This window comes from Canis aureus, chromosome 18, assembly GCF_053574225.1.
Source record: "Canis aureus isolate CA01 chromosome 18, VMU_Caureus_v.1.0, whole genome shotgun sequence".
NCBI lineage: Eukaryota > Metazoa > Chordata > Mammalia > Carnivora > Canidae > Canis > Canis aureus.
This window is the reverse complement of record NC_135628.1, coordinates 45,968,008-45,992,599: the sequence shown is the minus strand read 5'-3', so window position 1 is coordinate 45,992,599 and position 24,592 is coordinate 45,968,008. Positions and strand designations below refer to the sequence as shown.

The following is a 24,592-nucleotide window of genomic DNA, read 5'->3' as shown; positions in this document are numbered from 1 at the left end:
AAGCAGACTACCTGCAGGAAGCCTGATGTGGGACTCGATCCCAGGACTCCAGGATCACACCCTGAGCCAAAGGCAGATGCTCAACCACTGAGCCACGTAGGCATCCCTCTTTTTAACTTTAAATAAATCTTTATTTCACAGAAGTTGTCACATAATTGGATATTTCTCTACTTTTACACAATTATTGTTTCTCTCCACAGAAAGGCTGCTTCTTAACTTTTCATCTGAGCAAGCACTCACTAAAATCCTGATTTGAACAGAATAATAGTAAAAATGTCTCAGTGGTTTAAGTTGAAAGCAGTACATTGGTACATGGCTCTTACATTCAGTTTATCAGGAATGTATAAATGTCTTTATTCAAAAATAAAAAATAAATTATCTGTAGGCATGGACAATAATGGAAATAAACCATTATATGTTGTCAACTGAAACCAGTAACTGGCCGTTGGAGTGATTTTCTTTTTTTCTAAGCTTTATTTATTTTTAGAGAGAGAGAGAGCATGAGTGGGTAAGGGTTGGGAGGAGAAGGAGAGAAAGAATGTTGAGCAGGTGTCATGTTGAGAGTGGAACGTAACATGGGGCGGGATCTCACAACCCTGAAATCAGGACCTGTGCTGAAACCAAGAGTTGGAGGCTCAGCCACCTGAGCATCCAGGTGCCCCATGCTTGTAGTGATTTTCTTCAACATCAGCCATCCTTTTCTTCAGTCATTTCCTTCAGCTGACTTCTCTGAAGTTAGTGTTGAGGAGTTATTATTATTCTTGAGTTATTGTTAAGGAGCTCTGCCTCTGAGTTTCCTCTCACAGTTTATTAATAATGGTAAAGCACAATTCTAGTAACCTACCTTCCATGCAACCTTCCATACCACCTCCCATTCTACCCATTCTATGTGTTCCAGTGTCCTTCTTTTCTTTAGGAATTCTGATGACTGCAGCTACCGCTGTCACTAACAGAGGTCACTCCAGCAGCATCCAGTAAAGCAGTTCTTAACCTTTAGTTGGATCATTGATTCTTTTTTCTAGCACTTTCACAAAATCCCTAAGCACAGCATCATAACAGACTTCTGAGGATCTTTGCATAATTTTCTCAACTATCATTAATCCTTCAACATCTGCATTCTTAGCACTGGTCACTAAAATAATTTTGAGTGTTCTCTTAATAGTTTCTATTTCATTTTTTTGATCTTCATTAGCTGGAGTTATTGATTCCAAGGCTGGAATGCACTGAAGCAGTGTTCAATCCCTTCCCAGAATAATGTCTTCTTCAACAGCAGCTCATGTAGCATTGAGGCTATCTCCAACTCTTTCTTTCTTTTCATTCACTTAAAATCACTTGTCTCACTAAATTTCAGTATAGTTATAGTTACTTCATCTGAGAGTTTTGCCAGGTATTCTTTCAACTTTTCATATTCATCAGTTGTGATATCTCACTGCTTAGTGATTTCTTAAATATGTTTTTCAGCTTGAGCCTTGTCACCTTTTCCTTTTAAATGCATGGCATCATCTTTGGTCACAATGATCTCTCCCACTTTTCCCAAGTCATGAGGCTGAGGATCTTCAAGATTTAGAGTCAGTCCTTCTCCAAACATTGCACCAGCAATAGCATTAGTTACACCGTCGAGCTGGTTCTACTGGCACCAAAACCCAGAGCTTAGACTGCTACCTCTTTAAGACCAACTTTTAGCCTATTCAAAATGAGTATGCTCGGAGTTTCTCCTTCAACATCTGTAGCAATTATGACTAAAGGCTCATGGTGAGCACTGGCAATTTGAAGAGCAGGTACAATGGACTGGACTCTGGAAATGTTCTTTTCACTCAATAGAACATAGGCATCTTGGAATTCACATTTCTGATCTTTTGACATATTAATAAAGTATGCAGAAATATAACCTTGATCAAATCTCATGCCTTTAATAAACCATACTTGGTACCTTATATCTTGAGATATGAAATCAGTTCCAGTGGTATTACTATCTGATTGTCACCAAGTCAAAAAAGCAAAAGATTAACTGGAATGGTGTACATGCCCATAGCGTAGAGAGAATAAGGTTGCATCTCACTGGAAAGGCCCCTGAGAGGCCCTTTATCCTGGGAACAGTCTGAGGAATTTGTGTTAGAAAGTTGTGGCCCATCTGCTATTCTGAAGGGACATATCCCTGGAGGATGACCTAAACACAAATGCCTCAGGAGAGGAGCAGGCATTCCAGGTGGAACAAAGCAGCTTGACTGGAGGAGGCGCTGTCTACATCAAGGGAACCGTAATACAGAAGATGGCCTAGAGAAAGTATCTCTGAGGAAATCACAAATACATCCAAGAAGGAAATAGAAACTCACTCAGCACCTGCTATGGAGAATGCTTGGATGCTGCTTACAATTGTACCAGCCATGTCAGGCTTTGCTGTCCTTCATGAATCTTCGTTTCACCAGGTCTGACCTTGAGAGTCAGAAATAGCACTGTGAGCACTGTGAGGAAGGAAGGAGGGAGGTGAAATGAGTCATAGAGAAGAAGCATTTTCAGATTTACTAGGTTGGGAATAGTGCATGCCAGGGAGAGGGAAAAAACATTGTATATTTTTTATGATGAAGTGGATTCCTTCTCTCTCTCTCTCTCTCAACTAAAACCAAAAGTAACATTTATTTTCCCAGAGTGGCAGGAAAAGCTAAAAAACCTGAGGTGATTTTCATGCTGGTGCAGGGAGTGGGGAGATCTTCACCTACAGAGGTGTGGAATGGGACGGCAGGAAGCAGGCCCCTTTCTGAGTTTTCCCTGACCTAGTTCAACAACAACAACCAACAAGTGACCCTGATGTTGTCACAGTTAAAATATACATATTTTTGAAGACCCCTTAAAGAGAACTGATATTAAAAATTGTGATTCCAGTGATGTCATGGGGAAACATAATCACCTATTTCACTAATCCATGGAACAGGTTTAAAATTTCCACAGAAATATCAACAGTAAAATTATATAATATATGTGGAAAATGTGTAGCTCACTGAGCAGCACGGTAGAGTTCATTAATGTTTGTCTTTTTCCTTAGGAAATAGGGTATTTTATTACTACAGAAAGAAAATGGAAGAAATTTTGTTATGCCAGTTTCCTGTATTTTAGGAACCAAGGAACTAATTATGAAATCCTTCTATAAGCCCAAGTATGAAACTCAGATGTAGCCTATAGTTTTGAAGAAATGTTACATGAACTACTTTTAATCTTATTTATATTTTCCCTACAGAAGCATAAGAACACACTTTATAAATTTCCCCTTCTTTGGACTGTTAGAAACTTGGTCCAGAAGCCAGAAGTGCTATGGCTTTGGAATCATGTCTGCTCTCCTTAGAAAAGATAAAGGCAAGTCCACCTATCTGTGAAGATCTTTGATTTGAGGGAACATAGAACTGAAATTGACTTTATGCACTACTTTTTATAGAGAATTAGATTAAAAAAGCCCAATATCTAAGTCTGGTTTGTTCTAATTTAAAAGATAATCAAAATATCTTCAACACTGTGGGAGGTCTCTCAGTAAACACGGATTTATATTTAGCACAATTTATTTGAAAATCAGAAAGGCTGCCCAAATAGTCCAAACATTAAATTATTTCAATTTTAGAGGGCAGATATTACTGAGAAGTAATAAAATATTGCCAGCCTGCATAGGCAGCTCATCACCAGTAAGATGAAAAGACCAATTATGCCTCACACGGACAAATGTTGATTAAAGGGTGGACTTCATAACTGCCTGGCCAAGTTTGAGGCTGTAATCACAGAGGAGGGGGAAGGAAGCACTTAGCACAACACCAAAAGCTGCAAGGAGGAGTCATCTGATGAAGGGGGAAAGATGGGAAATTTTAAAGAAAATGTCAGAGGAAATTGCCTGGTGGTAAGAACTCTACTTATGTATGACTCTTAAGGAAATTGTCTTCTTAGAAAATTGTAAGTTCTCAAAATCTCTTAAATAAAAAACGGACCAATCCAAGCATTCTGTAGATCAAACTTGGTATTCTCAAACTTCAGAGAAATTGTTTTTATTCATCACGGCTCCTCATTCTTCTGAGGAAGACTCAGAAACTGTGTGAGTTTGGGTTCGTACAGGGTTCCAGAGGGTAACTCCACTTGCTTGCAGGTTAAGCCTGATAACATGAAGGTGAAGCTAAGTCCCCATCAAGTGCTTACTGGGTAATTTTGTGTGTGAATAATTACATGTAATTTCAAATGAGATAGCATATATCAGATGCATTATACAGGCAAGGTTATATGATGCATAATAAATGATATGTAACGATCTCTATGTATTCATTAAGAATATATTGAAATGGACTCAGTACCATGCTGTGTATAGGCAGGATAAAAGAGTTGTGTCTAGGCTACTAGGGAGGCTCTGGAAGGTACTAAGAGAAAAAAATAACATGCATGAGAAAAAGTTTTTAAATTACATGACACAGTATGTAATTAAGTACCATACTATGTAACACAGGATTATTAAAGTTCAGAAAAAAATAGATGCAGTGAGAAGTGGAAAGATTTTCTGGAAAAGAGGGAACTTGAAGTGGGACTTGAAAGATGCATAAGATGTGGGAATCCAGAAGTTGAAAGGGAAGAAATTTCAAGAAAGAGAAATAGCAGCCCAGAGGTTCAAGGGAGAGGATGGCAGAGAGATTGGATTAGGGAACCAGTGTAGTGGAGCCAGATTTACTAGATTTGAGTCCCAGCAACCCATCTTACTGGTGTCACCTAAGTATTATGTGATGGTTCTGTGCCACACTTCCATTGTCAGTAAAATGGAAGTAACATATTTATTAAAGAGGCTATTTTGAGAATTAATGGGTTGACATATATAAAGCACTTATATCAGGACCCAACACCTAATAGGTATTCAACAAATGTTAGCTACTATTACTATTATTATATTGTTGTACACTGTTAAAAGATGTGATTTTCATGTCTAGAATGAAGCCACATTATACAACAATGGTAGCTATTTGTTACAGATGGAGCGATGGACACTGTGCTCAACATTTTGATTACATTTTCTCTTATAAACCACTCCCTAGAGAGAGGGAGAAGGAAATATCTCTCTCACTTTACAGCTGAGAGAGTTGAGAATTAGAGAAGCAATTTTCTTGAGAATTCTGCAGCTAGTAAAGAACAACCAAGAGATGCAAATTGTAGTCTTTAATGGCTGCATTACAATGCTTGAACTTAAATGATAAAGGGTTCTGACATTGAGGCAGGAGTTGGTTCAAGTTTAGTAGATAAGTTCAAAGTAGAAAAGAGTTCAGATCTAGGAAAGCAGCCTAGCCGGTGGCAGCTGGAATACCCTAGGAAAGGTGAAGTAACTAAACTTCTAAGATGGCAGCCTTGAAATCTGAGAAAGAAAAGATGGCTAAGACTTTCTCCTGGGCCCTGAAAGTGAGATATGATGATTTTGACTCTTGGTCTTGGAGCCCAAATGATTAGGAGAATGGTAGCTGCTGGAGCGCTGCCTTGGAGAGAGGATACAAGAGGGACCTTGGCTCCTTACACATAAGGCCAGGGCTGACAGAGTCTCTTTGTCTCTGTATGTTTTGTAGTGTTAGTTGGGCCCATCTCCCAATGCCTTCATGAGATTGGAAATTAGCTTTCCTGGTACTCTGTGTTGGATTTCACTCGTCCCTTGGGAGCTCTTGCTTACATTTTCTAAGCTGCTTGCTGTATGGAAGTCATTTAAGGAAGATCAAATTAGTCCTGGAAGACAATAGTTGCTCCTAATGCAGTTGAAAGTTCACTTTTTTGTAGCCTCAGACCCTTTACGAGCAAGGAGTAGAAATAAACATCATGGCTAATGCACTTCAGCAATATAAAAGGTTTCTACAAGGAAAATGCTAACAGTAAACAGTTTATATAAAGCAAAGATAAATCATAATGGAGTGGTAATTTGAGTTTGTATTGTACATCTCCTCAGGGAACCCCTAGTGCTCTAAAGACACTATCTCATTACTACCTGGAGTACCTCTGAGAAATATGCAAAAAGCATCATTTTCTTCAATTTTTGCATAAGGACCTAAGTCACAGGGGATTAATGTGGCTTGTCATTATATGGAAGTGGATTACTCATATTCTTGGAAAGGATTGTCTCAGTGAATTGGTTGATTTTCTCATGAAATTAGTCACTCAATCTGAGGGAAAAAATGTACAAGTCAAATCCCCCCAGGAAACAAGCAAGCAAACTACACTTTTACATATTTCCATATCTATTTTGGCAGCCCTCTGGACTTGTTTGAACTTAACAAATGCCACTAGAACTAGAATACAGTTTATTGACTTTATCCATTAAAGTAACTCACCACATATTTATTGGAACATTTTTGATGAGAAAGATGAAATTCCTGTCACTTTCATTTTCTTTAAGGGAAAATGTAGGAAGCCTGCAGCTTCTAGACAAATGTGTGACAGAGTGGGAATGGAGCACCCCACTCTGCACCCAGAAATGATGAATAAAGAATGATCAGTCACTTCCTTAGGATTTCAAAGGAAATTGTGATGGAGCCCACTAACTCTTTAGGCATGCTGTTCTACAGAGCACCCATCACTGCTGCACTAGAGAGTCTGACCTAACTGCTTCTCTGCCCACTTTTCCCATAATCCTCCCTTTCTCCAGAGAGGTGTATAGACTTAGAAATCACTCAGTCTGGAGCATAGTTCTAGAAGATTCTAACGCTTGTCTTTGGTGATCTTTTTGGGTAAGGCTGCATAGAGCCACTTAGCTCAGTGTGTTTGATCTTTTATTATATCCCACATTTTTATTCCTCTCAATTGTATGTATTGCTAAACAACCTATTCTCCTGTTAATTCATTTGCAAAGGAAAATATGTTTTTTAACTACTGAGTATGACCTTCTTTATGGATACAGATCTCTGGCAATGATTAAGATTTGTTCTTTATTTTTAACAATTTTTATTTAATATTTTTTAGAGAGAGAGAGAGAGCGTGTATGAGTGGGAAAGGAGTGGGGGACAGGGTAGAGGGATAAAGAGAGAGAGAGAATCTCAAGGAGGCACCACACTCAGTTTGGAGCCTTACACGGGGCTCCATCTCAGGACCCTGAGGTAATGACCTAAGCCAAAATCAAGAGTCAGATGCTTAACCAACTGAACCAACTAGGCACCCCAAGATTTGTTATTTTCAAACAGTTTCATTACCTTGACCATATTTCTTTAGATATATATTTCAGTGTTAGGAAAGGGATATTTGGATTATAAGTTCTCATTAATGGTCTGTTAAATCATAAAACATGAACCCTTGCTTTCAGCTGCCAAGTGCTTAGGAAACATTGATTGTATTCAGTAATGAATGAACTATTTTAAAGTAAATGAGGACCAAATTGAACTTTTTTTTCTTTTTAAGATTTTATTTATTTATTTTAAAGAGAGCAGAGTGAGAGAGAGTACAAGTGAGGATGGGGGCAGAGGGAGAGGGAAAAGCAGACTCCTTGCTGAGCAGGGAGCCCAATGTGGGGCTCAAGTCCAGGACCCCGAGATCATGACCTGAACCAAAGGCAGACGCTTAACTGACTGAGCCACATAGGCGCTCTCAAATTGGAGTATTTATCACCATTCTTTTTTATGCATGACCTCCAATAGAAATCTACACACAGTCATCTATAAGGTACCGTTTCTGACTTGAAAAATCTGAGAAAGTTGGGCATTCTAGTGCATATTTATGTTAATGTGAAGCCCTGTATAAGCCAAGAAAGTAACTGAGGTATTTGCTGATCTTGGAGATTGTCCAAATATTGCATAAAGTACCTGTGCAACTGCCTTTTCTCTAAGTGAGCACTTAGCTAGTCTGTTCTTGTACTTGTACTGCTCAGTATCTCTTGAGAGTCAAATATTCTTCTGTCTGTATCAGAATTTAATTTGCTTTGCCACATTTTTACTTTAAAACCCAATTAACATTTGCTTTAGCTCATCTAGCTCTTCCCTATCAGGACTCATATCAACAAAGGTCTTTGTTATTTGTAAATTCTTTAACTATACAAATCATTAGATATGTAGATAGGCTTACATCTTTCTTAGACATTCCATAAAACATGTACTCCATCTGATGCACACAGATGGTATTAAGATGAAGGCTCTTTGTTAGCTCATTGTCATTTTACTCCCATTACCAAACTTGAAATTTTAAAATATATTTTAGTGGGGCCACCTGGATGGCTCACTTGGTTAAGTGTCCGATTCTTGATTTTGGCTCAGGTTATGATCTCAGGATCAAGTCCCATGTCATGATCCACAATGAGCATAGTGCCTACTTAAGATTCTCTCTCTTGCTCTCCCTTTACCTCTCCTTTCTCTTTCTTTCTTAAAAAAAAAAAAAATATATATATATATATATACACACATACATACATACACACACATATACATATATACATTTTAGTTATGAGAAGAGATGTCACATATCTTCTATCTACATCTTTTTACATGCTTTTGTTTGACAAGAAATATGAATGGGCTTCTCACTAGATTACATGTGTTTACCACAAAAGAAAAAAAAATCAATGATTTTTATATGTTCTACACACACTTGAAACTGGCTGAAATTAACAGAATATGAAGCTCTTATTTGTTTTAATACTTTTTATTGATATATCATATCACAGTAAAAATATAACAGAAATATCAAGTGCATTTTTGTCTTAGAATTTATTTTTAATCTTAAAAAATAGTTTAACATTTATGAGCTTTGAATTTATTTGTGGAATGCATGAGGCCTCCTATTCTCTACATCCTAACCAACACTTGATCGTTTTTTGGTTTTCATTTTTCCTCCCTCCCTCCGTCTCTCCCTCCCTCCCTTCTTTCCTCCCTCCCTTCTTTCCTTCCTTCCTTCCTTCCTTCCTTCCTTCCTTCCTTCCTTCCTTCCTTCTTTCCTTCCTTCCTTCCTTCCTTCCTTCCTTCCTTCCCCCTCCCTCCCTCGCTCCCTCCCTCTGTTTTTCTTTTTTTGTGATAGCTTTCCTAATGAGTATGAAGTTTTCCTTAGCTTTTGAAATCAAAGATTTTAAGTGCCAGAATAATTTATGAGAGATTTGCAAGAACAGTATTTTTCCCTACAAATTTCAACACAGTGAATATATGTCATTTATTCCAATTATTCTAATATGAGTTAGTAGCAATTGCCTTAAATTGCTTCTGGTATAGAAATCATACCATGTAGAAATATTCTATCTAATAACATTAGATAGACACATTCTATTTAACTTATCCCCTTGTATGAAGAATATTTATTCATAATTACTACAATTAAAAAAGTATAGATAATTATCTCCCTAAAATCTTAGTGAGGTTTATGAAACCTTCACAATTTCCCAAGAGCAGAGAAAATACCTTTGATTTAGCTTAGAGAAATACAAAAACTTTGATTTGACTCAGAAATGTCACAAGAACTTAATTTTCTTCTATTTTTCTACATTTTCCATGAATAAATGCATGTCACTTTATTTTGAGGAAAAAGTGTCATGCAAATAGTGCTAAACTTTAGGATCTGGGCTAATATGCATTCTCTTCTTTTAAAATAATGAATAGGTCAAAGTGAATAATATCTCGTAGGGTGTTTGGTATTATTCTATTCTAAAAAAGAACTATTTCTTTTTTAGGCTGCTATCAGCCTTAGGTTTTATTTTTCAAAAATACTCTGAAATCTAAAATACATTAGGGCTTCAAAAAAATCAAACCAAATTTTACATGACTAAACATTTCATATTTCAGAAAATGTCACCAAAGAACAATGTTTCACAGATAACTGAAAAAAGGAAATTGTATGTAATAAACATATTTCAGAATTCAGGAGTGAAATTATGGTTATTCCTTGATAAGACAATCATTTGAAAAATAAAGATGTGATATTATGACCAGATAGTGTGATAGTTTAAACACTTAAATTGTATTTGCTTTGATGACTTCACTAATGCATTCATACATTAAATATTTATTTTACGTATATGGTGTATTCAGTACTAAGGTAGGATCACACAACCAATTCTTTGGTTTTCTAATTGTAGCATTATTCAGCCTTTAAAACAATCAGATTTATTTAAAAATATTTTATTTATTTATTCATGAGAGACACACAGAGAGAGGCAGAGACATAGGCAGAGGGAGAACCAGGGTCCTTGTGAGGAGCCTGATGTGGGACTCCATTTCAGGACCCTGGGATCACAACCAGAGCCGAAGGCAAATGCACAACCACTGAGCCACGCAGGTGCCCCTAAAACAATCAGATTTCAATTTAAAGAATGGTTTATACTTTATAAACTAATTATAATCATAAACAAAATTATAAATTATAATCAATTATATCAATTATATCAATCAATTATTATAATCAATTAACTGATTCATTCCACAAATGTATACTTATTTCCTACTGCGGACCCGACCCTATGTTCCATGTTAGTGAACACAAATGATAAATACAATGTGTTTCCTTCCTAGATTGTTCAAAGACATTCATTATTAATTGACTTGGGATCAGTGCACTAACTCAGAGGATAAAGCCTCTTTTTTTTTTTTTTTTTTTCCATTTTCAGTTAGTTCTGTAAAACTTAGGCTAAGGAATTAAAAGAATCTGTTCCTTCACCTTTAAATTTCAATTCACAAAAATTATACATATTTTCCATTTACTCCCTGAATTCTGTGCTGAATTTACCACTCTCAGAAAGTTTTGGCATGAAATCAAAATGAACTAGGATCTTCAGCATACTCTGAATCAGTCTCCAAATAAAGAGATCATTGAGCTTCCAAATGATGTTTAAACTCATTATCCTCCAACAGGGAAGCATTAAACTATCATCCCCTAGAAACATTATTACCATGGAACATCTGTAAACATCAGTACGTGGTCAGAGATATTGATGAGATCCACTTTTTTTGGTAAATTTAAACATACTCAAAAGATGATGAAGAAAATCAATGAACATTTATCAGTAATGAGACAGAAAAAAGATCTTATAGTGTAAGCCCGTTTTGTAGGATAAAAAAATATACCCATAAAACTACAGAATTATTTATAAACATATTAGGATATGACATTAATCTAAATGTGGGGATAATGAACATGGCAATAGAAATTTCCAGTCAAGTACTTCTGAGTGTTTGTATTAAAATTAAGCCGCTAAATTGTGATACATTTAAAATGCAACAATGGGTGTAAATGATAAACTGGAGGTAGTTTCCCCATAGATGTCCTGTACACTTGTAGAAATAAAGCCAGTAAGACATTAACAGTCAATTTTTCTTCTTAAAGTCTGCCATATACATAGACCATCCTCAAAATGCTACACCTTGAAATATTTCAGAAATAATTCCTGCACATTTTTGGAACTAAGGAAATCAGGACAGTCAAGGTAACTGTAACTGGGACAGACATGTCCCAATGTGTACTCTAGGGCTCAGTTGTAGGGGATAAAATGAACTCTGTAAATTTAAAGTGTTAAAAATAAATAACACAATTAAAGTGTTTATACATGAACATAAAAAGTATAAAAAAATAACATGACCACAAAGTGGCTCTATGAGCAGGCCTGAAAAAAATCATTCAAATTATAGGAATGCCAGATGTATATTTCCAACCACTGATCAATCATCATTTGACTTTCTAACCCAGATATTGGAGAGCAAAGCCCCAAGTTCTAACAGTTTTGTTGTCAATGAAAGTATAATAACGATCCCATCCCTCATCTTGCACCTTTGTTTGTTTTCCTAAGAGCAGATGATATAAAAAGTTCTAATAGTAAGAAGGGAAATGTCTAAATTTTAGTCATATTGAATTAAATAGCTATACTTTTTAACTTCTTGAATACAGTAACTAGCAATTATTACATAATTTTACATACATTTAACCAGAGGAAATGTAGAGTAGAGATGATATGCTCAGGAGTCAAGCTAACATAGATTCATAGTCCGATCCTGCTACCTTTGATGCCTATAATCTTGGACAAATCATTTAATCTCTGTAAATTTTCATTTTCCTGGCTGCACTTCATATAAGATCTATATAGAAAGCAAACTGAGGATGGCTGGAGGGGTGGTGGGTGGAGGGGTGAGTTAAATGGGTGATAAGAATTAAGGAGGGCACTTAAAAAAAAAGATTTTATTTATTTATTCATGAGAGACAGAAGCAGAGGGAGGAGTAGGCTTCCTGCGGGGAGCCTGATACAGGACTCAATCCATGGATCCTGGGATCACAACCTGAGCCAAAGGTTGATGCTTACCCACTGAGTCACCCAGGTGCCCTAAGAGGGCACTTCTGATGAACACTGGGTGTTGTATGTAAGGGATAAATCACTAAGTTCTACACCTGAAACTAATATTACACTGCATGTTAGCTAATTGGAATTTAAATAAAAACTTGGGGGAAAAAAAAGACCTATATCTTAGGACTGTTATAAATGGTCAATTAAGTTACTTCTTGTGAAAAGCTTAATAGGACTTCCCACACATAGTACTTTTCCAACAAATGTTAGCTGTTGTTACTGATTATTATTCAATTATATTAGTTGCTAGTGAAAGCATTGCCAGTGTGTATGGTATAACTAAATACAGTGTGGCTTCCAGCCACTTCTAACATACAAACAGCAAATAAAAGTATATGAGAAAAAAGAGACCAGAAACTGTAAGCTGTTCATTCTCCTGTAAAATTCAATTATCTTATTTGTATTTTACTTTTAATTTTCTCTACTATGAACAAAGAAAAAATGTAGATTATGTTGCTGAAGAAACTCCAAAATAATGCTATATATTTTAAAATATTAATGTCAGTAGTCTGCTGAATAAAATAAAAACTAATTTGAAAATTAAATCAATAGTTTCTCCAAAGAAATCAAAAGAACCTGAGTTACCCAAGAAAATTTCTGCTGTTGAAATGAAGGCACTTAAGAGGTTTGTGAATAGAACTTTTAATAATCACACACCCCAGGCCATCATGGAAGATAGACAATACCTGGAAGAATGTAATAAATGATGTTGTATTGACAACATCCGTTGAAATGTCCCTTATGTGAACTCCAATCTTTTTTATTCTCTGATGAATATCTCTGTTTAAAAAAGTCTCAGGTTTCACTCTTCTTCCCTGTTGCTGCCTTAAAAAAGGAACAAGCTAGCTATAAACAATCAAGTCGACAGATGCCTATGAGAATTATGTTGCTCTTTACAAGTCACTCCCAGGGCTTCTTTGGAAACTTCTGACTTTCTGCCCAGGAGACTTAGGCTGATTTTCTACTTTTGGCTTCTTATCCTGTCACTCAATGGAAGAAGGTATTAGAAGGTTACCACCGAGCTGAAATTGAAGTCAGCTACTGACCCTACTGCATGAACCTTTCATTTTGTTCTCTGGGCTAGGTCACATCTTATTTCTCCATCGTAAATTTTTAGTGTCTATTTGCTGAATTCCCATTCAGTATTTCAAATCAATTTCCCAAGGGTTTCCTGGGAAAACAAGCCCAAAAGAACAAAATTTGAGCTGCCAGTCATGAACTTACATAGCTTACCTTTGCAAATAGAAACAATTCAAAATAAAGGTACAAAAGCTTGGCTAAGAATTTCAATTTTTAAAAATACTGTTTTAAAAAAGTCACAAAATCTACTACTCCATTAAAAATGATCATAGTTAAAAAAAAATGATCATAGTTACTTTTAATTCCCACAGTTACCCTAAGTTAGCTAGTATTGCTAATAAATCAATAGTAACAGTGGAGTTCTTATTTTCCTGGGTAAATAACATGTGAATGAGTATTTAAAGGCAGTAATTTATGTCTTCTCAACTGTTCTATTGTAGAAATGCCAAGGACTTTTCAAAGCTTAATGTCAAATTGTCATTATCTAAAACTTGAGATAAGAGTTTTATCACTTAACATGTGGGGAGAAAAATCCTTAAATCTATTTTCATTGTAAGTACTTAATCTCAGAGATCTCATACTTCCAAAAATTCATGCAGTCCTGGCACAAGGAAGCAAATAATAGATCCCCCATTTTGGAGCACCAAATTAGCAGGAGTAAGTGGCTTATCTACAGTTCTCAGTATTATATGAAATTAGCATTGATATATGTCTAGTAAATACCACTACCAAACATCCATTGTTGACAGCTGGTATCCTTTATGACTAGATTTGATTCCATACTGAATGGTCCATATCTGTGCCATAATTATTGTTAAATATTTTGAATACTATAGATGGCTCTCTTCCTGATTCTATGATTTCGTGGTGGGGGCCAGTAAGTTGCAAATGTATAAGCACATGCATTGTTTCTCATTAAGATGATCCAATGAACACCAAGAGAAACATTGTCTTCTTAGAAGAAGTACAAGGCTAGGAATTTGCTGGCCTGAACTCTGGTCCTATTTTTGCGTTAGTTAAATCTTTGCCCATAGGTAAGTCGCTTAATGCTCTCTGCATGTCACTTTATCTGGAAAGTGTGAGGGTTTGAAGAATGTTTAGAAAATTTAAGAACTATAGAGGTCAGAGATACTTCGACTATCCCTTTCATTTCCTAAGTTATATTTTTATATTTGGTCATTGGTGAGATAATAGTCAAGAGATGGAGTTGGGATATTAAGTGTTCCCCCCCAACAGACAAACTGGGAAAGCTTAAAAAAGATGAAAATAGAGAGATTGGTGTTCTGGAGGAAGCGCAGGAAGGAGCTCCTGGCTCAGTCTTTCTGAAGGTGCTAATATTTCCGAGGGTACATGGTATCTTCTTTGGAGGTATCTGAATATAATATCCCTTAAATATTATTTGGTGAGTTTTTCCTTACGAAGCAAGTGCATATCCTAAGCCCTTGAGAAATTAGAGAAAGAAGGTGAAGGTCAGGTTATTAAATATTTGTTTGAAGTTAGTACATCAGGACTAGTATAACTGTTATAAATTACCCCAGAATAGATATTGAGCTAGTATAACTGGTATTAAAGTACACTAAAGTAGGCATTCTTGACATAAAAAAAAGTATAGATGAAAAATATCAGAAAATCAAATTATTAGATTGTGGAAAAGTTTACGTTTATTTGATCCATTTTTCAAAGTAATTAAAAAGTAGAAGACTTAAATAGACTTCTCCCTTCCCAGTCACCACCAAATTTGAAATTTGGAATATGACATTTGATGTTCAGGTGAGAATTAGGGGAAAACAAAAGGTGATATTTCTTGACCCTTGAAATTTCTCCATTACTAGTAAAGACTTCATAGAGATTTTACTGCTTCTATTTTATTAGAAACTCCTTGATCCAAATAATTTATTTATTAATCTGATCTGTCATTGGTGCCATCATCCATCTGTTCCCATGTGATCATATTATATGTAGTTCAATTTAGAAATACAGTTGTAAACATTAAAAGCACTTGTGGTCTCTTCTCAAGAAATAATTTAATCACCAATGTGGAACTGAACTCATGGAAAATAATTTTTTTATTAAGTAGAGAGACCATAGGCATTTTTCATGATTATTAAGTTTTATAATCCATGATGAGTTTCTGGTTGTAAGGTGGTAAATGCACTTACTATGAAATGTAAAACTGTTAAGTATTCAAGAATATAGAACAAGATGTAGTAGAGAATAAGCATTAAGTAAACCTATTCTGACCTTCTGTGAAAAGCAGTTCCTCTGAACACAGTCTCAAGAGCCCTGTCTAAACCACCTATGAATAGAGCTATAAATCCCCAGGTACTGGTATGTGGGGAGCTGGAGGTATCAGAGTATACACAACCCATAGGCCATCTTTACTGTTGAAGATTTACCCTTAGGGAGGAACATTGTGTAAAGATCATATACCACAGGACACAGATGTGGCTTTGTTGGTTGGCTTGTCTGTTTGTCATATTTGAGTGTTGACTCTTAAAATTTACGTGTCAATTTTGATAATCCTTTGCTGTTTTCTCTTTTTTAAGTTGTTCACATATGAATTACACTAGTAAAAGTATCAATGTTAAACCTTAATGTTCTCGGGATTCACCTAACTTGGACAGTTGCCCTATTATTTATGTTGACTTACAAATAATTTACATTATTTACATTGATTTATGATTTATATTTATATGGACCCAGCTTGCCCAATTTTGTTTAGAGTTTTGCTGGATATTTTTAAGTAACATAAAGGAGCTAGTAATCATTTACGGCAAGGAGTTATCTAATGCTGATCCAAACTACAGTACAATTTTCTTCAGACTACCAATTTGCTTTTCAAAAATTCATCCTTATTTTAGAGAGGTATTTTAAGAACTCATAGGTCTTATTAAGAAAACATTTGTCTGAAGTTCAGCAATTTCTTTCTTCAGCTTTCGTGTACTTTCCTTTCTTCTGCTAAATTTAAATAAAATTAAGATATTTTTTTAAATTGTGTATAGCTATGAACCTCTTTTTCAATCCATTGAACATTCTATCTGTACACATACAGAAAGAGGTGTTCAAAATAATGTTCACACAATTTTAAGTGATAGTTAATTTCTCAGTTTTCGATGATTTAAAATTTTAGCATCTCAGTCTTTTCTGTTGCTTGAATTTTTTCATAAATTTGCATCATTCTTTCATCAAAATGGTTATTATTTATTAAAAATACAAGATATAATTACATATTTTCTTGCTGTTAATAGCAACTAAACTAAATTCGCCTTGATATTTTCTTGTTCCAAAATGTAGTCTAAATTGCTACTGCTGCTGATTAACATCTTTGCGTGTATTGAGTTTTTGCCTGCTGATATCCAGATGACATGCACCTATAGAATATGAAGGCTAGAGTCTGTTCTAGGTCATTGGCCATATGTTCTGACTAGCCTTTCCCCATGTCCTTTATTCTTTCAGCCTTTTGGATATCATCCATGAGCGTATGCTTACATTTTAGCAACAAATACTAGGATGTCATATCTCTTTTTAAGTGAAGATTATAAACTATTTTTAGTATTAAGCAACTGCGATTCTGCTTTATTATTATGAATTTGACTTTATATCTATCTCTTCCACATATAAATGAGGTCATGCAATATTTCTCTCTGTGTCTCACTTATTTCACTTGGTAAAATATCATCCAGGTTCAAAGATGGTTAGTTACCAGAGACCAGGGTATGGAAGAAAAAGTGGATAAAAGAATGAGAGAAAAAAAAAAGGGAAGGAAGGAGAGAGAGGAACAAAGGAAGGAAAGAATGAAAGGGAAGGAATGAAGAAGCTTTCAGTCTTACATCCTTAGAACTGTCTTGCACTCTGCTGTCAGTGAGGCTTCAGAAACACAAATCTGATTATTTGGTTCTCTGCCACTATTTTTCTCCATGTTCTGCTAATCAAGTCTGTCTCAGGGCATGGGAGGCCCTTGGTTATTTGGATGTTTTACTCACCAGCTTCTCCCTCGGGGCTCCATGGTATGGCTGCTGCTTCAACCACCCTGAACTCCTTGCAGTTTTCTGAACATACCAGTCTCTTGTGTCTTTATGTCATTGCTTATTCTATGATCTTTGCTTAGAGCACCTGGCTTTGATTTATGTCCACTTGCCTTTTTTCCCCAGCATTTCCTTTAACCATTGCCTATTCTAAGATGTTTTCTGACCTTCTGTTTCTCAGGAGGAACTTATTTCCCAAGTATGTGTTCCCCCGCTGTGCTCTAGCATTACTTCCTTTGCAGCATTTATGTTGTTACTCACTTGTTTGTTCATTCGCCTGATTACCTCTCCTAGATTCCAATCCCCTTGTACACAGAAATTGTTTTTCATTTCTGTAAACCCCTATTTGCCTGCATATAATAGGTACTTGAAATATCTTTCTAGAATGAGTGAATGAATATGAAGAGATTCCCAAAGAAGTCTTGATAAGAAGAACAAAGCTGAAGGCAAGATGTTCCTTTGCTTCAAACTCTGTTACAAAGCTGTACTAATTTAAACAGTATGAAATTGGCATAAAAATAGACACAAAGGTCAACAGATCAGAGTAGAGAGCCCAGAAATACTCATGCATGCATATACAGTGTATTTAATTTAAGACACAGGAGTCAAGAATAAACAGTAGTGAAATGATAATCTCTTCAATAAATGGTACTGGAAAAACTGGATCACTATCTTATACCATAAACAAAAATCTACTCAAAATGGATAAGAAAGATACTTGAACATGAGACCATAAACCATGAAACTCCTGGAAGAAAACATAGGCAGTAAACTCCTTGATTTTTTGAATCTGATACCGAAACTAAAAGCAAAAACAAGTAGGACAACATTTACCTAAAAAGCTTCTGCACACCAAAGGAAACCATCAGCAGATTAAAAGGCAATATACAGAATGAGAGAAAATATTTACAATCCTTATCTCTGATAAAGGGTTAAAATCCAAAATATATAAGGAACTCATAAAACTCGATAGAAAATAAAGAAAAAGATTTAAAAAATGGGCAGAAGACTTCAAAAGAAATCTTTTCGAAGAAGACATACAGAAGACTAACAAATACATAGAAACATACTTAACATCGTTAATCATCAGGGAAATGCAAATCAAAACTACAATGAGATATGACATCATACCTATTGAAATGACTCTTTAAACACACACATACACACTGACAAAAGAAAAGAAAAAGAAATAACAAGAAGTGTTGGCAAGGAAGTGGAGTGAAGAGAATCCTTGTGCACTATTGATAGGAATGTAAGTTGGTGCAGCCACTGTAGAAAACAGTATAGAGTTTCCTCAAAATAGAATTACCATATGATCCAGCAACCACCAATCTGTTTTCTGTATCTATGACTTTGGTTTCATGTTTGTTTTTTAGATTCTACGTATAAGAGAGATCATACAGTATTTGCCTTTCTCCATCTGATTTATTTCACTTAGCATAATGTCCTCGAGGCCCCTCCATGTTGTTGCAAATGGCAAGATTGCCTTCTTCTTTACGTCTGAATAATATTCCATTGTGTATATAAATCACAAATTTCTTTATCCATTCATCCATCGCTGGACATGTAGGTTGTATTTCCATATCTTGGCTATTCTAAATAGTGCTTCAATGAACATGGGGATACGGAGATCTTTCTGAGTTACTGTTTTCATGTTTGGATAAACACCTGGGGGTGGAGAGTGAGAGAAATAGCGAAAAGATGTCAAAAGATTTTTAAAAATCTGTTAAATGAATATGTTGGCTGAATTATCATCTGAGTTACCTCATTTAAAAAAAACAAGAATGCATAATTAATCTTACTCATTTGATTTCTTAAAAATTTCTTTTCATTTGATTTTTAATCAATAATTATGTAGTACTTTTATCCAAGTATTTTATCATAATGTTCATGAAGTTAGGCATATTGAGAGAAAATTATGTCTACATTTTTCTGTTGAGGACAAGATCAGCTTTGATGCTCAGCAACTGAAATACAAATTTTTTCAAATGTCTCTCTCTATTTTTAATAGATTAACAGAAAAATCACTTGCTTATTGTATAATTCTCTAACAAGGCCAAAAAATAAATGTATTTCTAAAAAATAATGAATGGAACTTATATTGTCAATATTCTAGGATTTTTTCAGAATTAAAAAAAAGAAAATATCTATATAGAGAAAGAGAAAGTACTTTTTGATTTTCCAAAGAATGCTCTGGAATCAGCAAAGTTTGAAGGATACTTAATGATTGCCCACACCGGTTACGGCTTCCAACGCCAATGGGAAGGACTGGTAAGGTCAAGGGGCCACAGCAGCGCTGCTGACTTTGCTTCCCGCAAATAAAAATGTGAGCTCCACAACGAGGAAGCTGCTGGCTAAAGAGACAAAGCCCATAAACTCGAATTCTAAATGCACAGAGATGATGCCGGTGGTTCTCGGGGCGCTGTCTCCCACATTCCCTCTGCACCCATTGCACTGTGTGCGACTCTCCTCCAGGAAGAGTCCCCCCAAGCTCTGAAGGGCCCCGGGTAGGTGAGCGGGAAGGTGACAAAAAAAAAAAAAAAAGGTACGTTATATTTGTGAATTTGAACTCATAATGACAACACTTAGATAATCTAAGGAAACAGAAAAAATAATAAAGAAAATAAGCAGTATCTTAAAATGTTGGGCTAGATTCCTTGAATTTGCAGGGGATTCAGCATGATTTTTGGAATTTCTACAGCAGCATTTGAAGAGCTATTATGAGCCAGATAGTGAGAAAGAGGGAAAAAAAGAACCAAAGAGGCAAAAGAGATGTTCCTTTCATTCTGAAGTTGTTTTCCTGAAAGTCCAGCATAATAGTAAGTATTTGTTTCGCTGGCCACACCTTATCGCAAAGGGGACTGAGAAAATGTAATGTTTTGGCTGGACACAGAAAACAACCCCAAATGATAAAGCTGGTAAAGCAAACCCTATCTTCAGGGCTCATCAGCGCCTGCTCTTAGAGCTAGGGATCTACCAAATGACTGACTGATGCTTGGCCACCCAGCACTGCTCCCCCCCCCGCAAAAAAAAATTTACAAGAATAGATGAGAAATGATATTTCTTTGATAAAATGTAGTATGGTATCTGTAGAAGACTTTGAAATCTTGGCAGACATTTTCCAGTTGTGCAAAATTATCATATTACAATCCTCTGTGATAATCCACTTCACAGCTATAAAGCAGGAATAATAGAACAGACCTCTGAACCTGGTGGTAAGAATGACCTGAGATGAAGTATGGGAAAATGCTGGGAACATAGTAGGTATTCAAAAAGCAAAGCATTGACTCTGTTCCATATGTTTATTTGTAGAAGCCCACCTCTGCTGGAGGGATGATGGCTATGATGATGGTGGTGGTGGTGGTGGTGATGATGAAGAATTTCTTTAATCAAAGGGTTGCTTTTGTGCCACTTCTCTTAGACAACTTAAAAATATATTTCCCTTTAAAGTTATCACTAAGTTTGGAAAAAATGAGAGTTGTAAATGGTACCTGCATATGTAAAGACTGAAGTTCTACATTCGTCAAAGATAAAATAGATGCAAGTGATTGTGTCTTACCTTTCTTCTCCAGGGACAGCTATTACTGGGCATTTAATTGCTGGTGAAAGAACCATTCAGAACCTGATAACCAGTGAGCAAGGATGGAAGTGGGAGGAGGGATAAGCCATTGTGGGGTTTTCCCTCCCTTCCTCCTTTTCCATCTCACACACTTGGCTCTCCAATCACTCTCATTACTTGAGACTGACCAGCACAGATGTTAGAGGAGAGGCAGGAGCAAAACTTTTGTGGGACAGGCTCTCTGCTGGTCATGCTGTTTATATTTAGGCCAAATATATAAATAAAATAGGACTTGCTGAAAATAAGTACCTGGGGTAGCTACCTGTAAAGATGGGATTCGTTAAGATGGACATAGTTAGGATCAAAATTTCTCTTATTCTGTAAAATCATTTTCAACCAAAAATTATGGTATCCAAAATACATTAATTAACACATCCTATTTAATAAAAAGGAAATGTCAAAATTTCCTAAGCTAATTGGTGATTCATCTTTCTTAACTATCATTTTTCATCCACAATTAGTGAGAAAGCTTTTGATTTTTGTAGCTGTCATTTTTCTTTTTATAAGCTGTAAAACATGTACTAAAACACTTCTTTGATGAACATATTGTCACCTACTAAAATGTAATGGGACATCAGATTTTTTTTTCAACAAAAGGAAAAAAGAATAAAGTCTTTTGATAATAGTATTCTTTGATGTTGTAAAAGTTATCTGACTTCCAATCTGGTGACTGCAATTTTGTAAAGGATTCATTAATCACAACGGAGTAATTATCTTTGGCAGTCATCTTTCTCAGAGTCACGAAGAACCAGTCCCAAAGCGAATGTTATTATAAAGCTAAGAGGAATAGGATATCCATGATGTTGGGGGAAGAAAGATTTTGAAATACAAAAAGCTGTGTTTGAAAGTCAGTGTGTAGTGAAATAAACCTAGTTCTATACTCATGGTATGACCTCCAAAGTTTAATCCTCTGTCACTGAATTGACAGTGACCCTTCAACATGAACAAGTGTCAGGCTGTCACACAATAGATTGCAAATAGAAGAACATCAAGATTTCCTAGACTTAACCATAGTGTGCTTCACTCAGCTCCCCAGGTGTGCCTCACTTTGAAAATAAACTCATAAACTAAGTCGATGGGAGATACGTCAGTCCAAATGTTTCTCTGGTGTCTGGTTCAAATGTTTTTCATCTTCTCTTTTGTTTGTGCCCACTTATACAGAGAAAGTAAAAGACAGGTCAGGTGTGAACTTGACTCAGACCTGGAAAGCAGGTTTGACTTGAAGAATTCCTTTTCAAAAAAGGCTGAGAATAAGTAATGAAAACTGAAGTGGAAAATATACTGAAAGTTGCTACTGTGAATTGGATGAAATTGCCAAATATACGTAGCTTAATGACTAATAGCATGAAATACAATTAATAGAAATTAATAAACTGCTCTTCTATTTTGGAATATAGTGTCCATTTTGGAAAGCCTCATAAGGATAATCTTATGACAACAAGCCTAACTTACACTTAACTTTTGGGAATTAACAAAGGGATATATCTCAGCAAACTCACAGTATGAATCTGGGTTGAATTAACTTCTTGGCTCTGGCTTCAAACTCTTCTGGGCTCCAGACTCTGTATGAACATCTCCTAAATGTTCCATGGAGTTCTTCAATTCAAAATGTTTGCCACTGAATTTTACCTCCTTTAAGCAAATCAGCATCTTCTTTGAATTAAAAGTCCTGCCCTCCGTATTACTTCCTCAGCTAAAAATCTCAGTCACTTTTCCTCCTGATTCCTCCTAAGCCCTTCTCACTCATTGCCAAGTTCTGTCAGCTTCATCTCTGAAACATCTCTGAGATTATTTCCCCTTCTATTCTCAGGACTGCTGTGTCAGTTCCTGCTCTCATCTTCTCAAAGTTTGTTTATGGCTATGACCTTCTAATTGGGATCCCTGTAGGGAGCCTGCTCTCCCCCACTCTGATTCTCCTTCTAACTACCACCAAAATAATGGTCTCCTCCTCTTGTTTAAAATACCTACTTATGCCTCAATGAATTATAGTGAAGCACATAAATCGTCTTATAATGTAACCCAAACTTACTTTCCTAAGTTTATCGCCTATATTTCTTCTCTTCTGCAATTCAACTTTTTATCCTATGCCTTTGAAGATTTCCCTCTTCTAAAAATTTCCCTTCATAGCCTTACATATGTCATTCTCCCCCTGGAAAATGAGAAATCATTCTCAAGACCCTATTCACATGTCCTTTTTCTGTGGTGAGTTTTCTAAAAAGCCCAACAAAGATAAACCACTTTCTGCTGTGAACTTCTTCAGTACTTTTATTTTTTATTTTTTTAATAATAAATTTATTTTTTATTGCTGTTCAATTTACCAACATACAGAATAACACCCAGGGCTCATCCCGTCAAGTGCCCCCCTCAGTGCCCTTCTTCAGTACTTTTAGAAAATATTTATCTTATCATATAATATATAGCTCACTCCTAAAGTTACTGATGATCAGAATCACTTATAGCTTTTTTATTATTATTTATTTATTCATGAGAGACACAGAGAGAGGCAGAATCATAGGTAGAGGGAGAAGCAGACTCCCTACAGGGATCCCATTTCAGGATTCGATCCCGGACCCTGGGATCACAGCCCTGAGCAAAGGCAGATGCTCAACCACTGAGCCACCCAGGCATCCCTCACTTATAATTTCTAAACAAAAATGCGTTTCATAACTCACTGTAAATATCTAAGTTATTATCCTGGGGATAGGGTCCCAGAGATTCCCAGTTACTTTGAATGCCATGGATTTGCTTTGTCATCTTTTTTTCCAATCTTAAAGATGATGCCTTGCATAAGCACAGACATTAGTGAGTGTTGGCCAAATAAAAGTTAAACTCCATTGATCTTTCAATTCTCCACGCATGTCCACAAGCTTGCTCTGACTCCATCTCCAGCCTTAATCTAGAGACAGTTTGGGCTAGGTGATATTGAGGCCAAGAGTGGATGAGCAGTTGGAAATCCCATGACCTACAGCTCTTTGTGGAGTCAAAGAGCCCATGCTTCAGAATGAATTGAGCAAGGGCCTTGGAAATGGATAGGGCCTGGCTTTATCATTTTCTAGTTCTATGATCATGGGCATGTTATTGATCATCTTGAACCCCAGTTTCTTCACATATAAAATCCTTATTAGATTGTATTGTCTTAGAGGGCCAGGTTTATTAAAGGCAATGGTGAAGGTAAAGCACAGAACAAAAAAAAAAAAAAAAAAAAAGCACAGAACAAAGTGGGTGTATATTAAATAGTGACTCCTATAATTAGACCCTTAGTGATCTTCACTAACTTCATGAGTTAACGTTCAGTAATATTCCATAAATAAGTACCTCTTTACTTCTAATGCTTAAGTCATGAAATCTTTAATTATTGGCATAGACTCTGCTCACTGACTTGAAATAAAGTATTTGCATACCTCTGGCTCAATAATTCTTTAAGAGGAAAACATTCAGGGTAGAATAAGAACTTTCCATTTGTGGTTTACAATCCTGCATGAGTTTAGGGAAGGCTTAAAATGAGAACCAATTTAAGGAACATAAAGTATTGGAAAGTTCCCAGAGAGCCATCTTTCCTACAGGGTCATTGGAACATTTTCT

At 35.9% G+C, this 24,592-nt stretch overlaps 1 protein-coding gene and 1 pseudogene across 1 annotated transcript in view; one reads left to right on the top strand and one right to left on the bottom strand.

Annotated features, from left to right (window-relative positions):
* The window catches only part of ZNF804B (zinc finger protein 804B), a 493,317-nt gene that overhangs the window by 338,091 nt on the left and 130,634 nt on the right, over nucleotides 1-24,592 (top strand). The window lies entirely within an intron of this gene.
* On the bottom strand, nucleotides 801-21,006 carry LOC144288448 (60 kDa heat shock protein, mitochondrial-like; annotated as a pseudogene).